Source organism: Bos javanicus, chromosome 16 (assembly GCF_032452875.1).
Source record: "Bos javanicus breed banteng chromosome 16, ARS-OSU_banteng_1.0, whole genome shotgun sequence".
In the NCBI taxonomy this organism is placed as follows: Eukaryota; Metazoa; Chordata; class Mammalia; order Artiodactyla; family Bovidae; genus Bos; species Bos javanicus.
The window spans coordinates 30,542,263-30,545,485 of NC_083883.1; positions in this window are offsets into that span (position 1 = coordinate 30,542,263).

Genomic DNA, 3,223 nt, shown 5'->3' on the forward strand with positions numbered 1-3,223 from the left:
CAGCAGCAGAACCAAAAAGTCTGGGAAGGGGGAGGCTAAGGAGGAAGATACTGGAAGCAAAAAGGCCTTGAAGGATTACCACTTTTACCAGGGAGTCCAGACTGCAACACACAAGTCCAAGGCTAGACACAGGCTCAGAAGAGATCCAAGAGGACCCTAGGCTTTCACTTTGGGCTGACCTTCCACATAAGCAGAAAGTAAAGAGTTAAGGCAGGTGGCCTGGTTAAGTGCAGCAGGAGTACCCAGTTCAGGACCAATCTATAAAGACCATGAGAGGTTTCTTCTCACTTTGGGAGTGGGAGGACTTGGCTTCTGGTGTTTAAGGAGATCTGTGTCAAGTCAGTGGCTGACCAGTGAGATAGTGGAACGGTGGCCTCAGTGATTACATGTGACAGGAATACAGTCTGCACATGGACTCTACCGAAATGTCCATCAACAGAGACATGGATAAAGATGTGGTACATATATACAATGAAATATTACTTAGCCATAAAAAAGAATGAAATAATGCCATTTGCAACAACATGAATGGACCTAGAGATTATCATACTAAATGAAGTAAGTCAGAGAAAAACAAATATCATATGATATCACTTACCTGTGGAATCTACAAAGATGATACAAATGAACTTATTTACAAAACAGAAACAGACTTAGAGACTTTGCAAACAAATTTCTGGTTACCAAAGGGGAAGGGTGGTGGGGGGAGGGATAAATTAGGAGTTTGGGATTAACATATGTACCCTGCTTGTGTAGTTGCTAGGTTGTGTCCGACTCTTTGTGACCCCATGGACTATAGCCTGCCAGGCCCCTCTGTCCATGGAGTTTTCCAGGCAAGAATACTGGAATGTGTTGCCATCTGTTACTCCAGCTGGGAGGTGGGGGTTGGGGGTGGATTCTTTACCACTGCGCCACCTGGGAAGCCCACATTACAATACTGAAAGTTCCCAAAACAAGAAATATGCCTGGGCAGTCCTTTCTTGAGGATTCTGCAGAGATGGTTCATACATCAGTTAGAGCTGGATTTGTGACCCTCAAGGATCCTTATACTTTTAAGAACCTATTACTTAATAATTCTTTCTGTTACTTGTAATTAATTTCTCTAATTCATCAGTGGTTATTCTTTGGATCATTATTTTGTCTGTCAAAATGCTGACCTGCCCCATTTCCATCTTGGATTAATTTCCATTTAAATAGCTCTTTTTAAAATTCGGGTTTTTTCCCCATTTATCTATAGCCCATTGATTTCTGACAAGGAGGCCCAGACCATTCACTGGAGGAAAGAACAGTCTCTTCAACAAATGGTGTTAGTACAATTAACCACATGCCTAAGAATGAAGCTGGACCTAGACCTCATACCATATACAATAATTAACTCAAAATGTATCGATAATCTAAATGCAAGTTCTAAAACCATAACACTCTTGGAAGAAACACAGAGGTAAATTTTATTGACTCTGGATTTGGCAATAGATTCTTAACTATGACACCAAATGCATAAGTAATAAAAGAAAAAACTGATAAACCAGACTTATGTACATTAAAGGACTTTCCATGTGGCGCAGTGGTAAAGAATCCATATGTTAACACAGGAGATGCGGGTTTGATCCTTGGGTCAGGAAGATTCTCTGGAGAAGGAAATGGCAACCCACTCCAGTATTTTTGCCTGGGAAATTCCATGTTCAGGCTCGGTGGGTTACGGTCCACAGGGCTGCAAAACAGTTGGACGTGACTGAGCAACTGAGCACGCAGATGCATGTGCATTAAAAGACTACCAGAAAGTGAAAAGACAGCCTACAAAATGGGAGAAAATATTTGCAAATCATGTATCTGACAGGAGTCTGATATAGAGCAAATATATATAAAACACTTATAACTCAGCAACAAAAGATAATCTGATTAAAAATGGGCAAAGGACTTGAATAGACATTCCTCCAAAGATACATACATGGTCAGCAAGTACAGGATGCTCAACATCACCAATTATCAGGGAGATGCAAAACAAAACCTTTATACCCACTAGAAAGGCAACAACAACAACAACAACAAAAATAATAAATTTAATGGAAAATAACAAGTGATGGATGAGGTAGAGAAATTGGAACCCTCTGTTTATTGCTGGACAGAGTGTAAAATGGTTCAGCTTTATGAAGAGCAGTCTGACCGTTCCTCAAAAAGTTAAAAACAGAATTTCCATATGATCTAGCAATTCAGCTCCTAGGTGTGTACCCCAAAAAACTGAAAACAGGTACTCAGACAAATACATGTACACACGTTTGTAGCAGCACCACTGACAATTGCCGAAAGGTGGAAACAGCACAAAGGCCCGTCAGTGGATGATCAGATAAATGAACTGTGATATACATGTAACTGAGTATTATCCAGTCTTAAAAAGGAATGAAGTGCTGTTCCACACCACAATGTGGATGAACCTTGAAAACACTTATGCTAAGTGCCAGAAGTCAGTTACAAAAGGTTACATACCCTATGATTTCATTTATATGAAATATCCAAAATAGGTCAATAGGCTGCCAGGGACTGAGGGGAGAAGAGGATGTGAACAAAGCAAATCAATGGGTAGGAGGTTTTATTTTGGATTGATGGAAATGTTTTGGAAATAGAGCAAGGTGGCTAGGTTTGAACCACCTACATATCAGGAATGTACTAAATGCCATTGAATTGTACACTTTACATGGTTAATTTTACGTTGAATGGATTTCCCCTTAATTTTTTATTGTAAGTGAAGCTACTCAGAAATATCAGATTACTGACCATCTCAACTCACCCCATGGACCCCAAATCCTGGAAACAACTTAGGTCAATTCTCAGGGCATGGGTAGCAATTTCATCCATGCTTAATTTGATCTAGTGCTCCTGGTAGTTTGGAAGCTCTAGAAAACAGACCAGGAAAATTCTCAAGATGTTAGCTCACACCAGTCTCTAGTGCTGGCTTTTAAATCCTGGGGGTGGGAGAAGGTGGGCGGGATACCGGAACCTAAAACTGCAAGACTGGAGACTGTCCACGAAGCAAACGCACTACCGCCCCATGGTGCGCAAAGCCCTCTCACATTACAGGTGCGGCCTCCACTGCCTCTCAGGTCAGTGCTCAGTCCAATGGCAGATTCATTCCCGGGTCCCCGCGGCTCTCGAAAGGAAGCCCGGCCCCTCGCCTACGCGGTGCCCGGGCTCCAGTGAGGCCGGACATGGACCCGGGAGCGTGGCG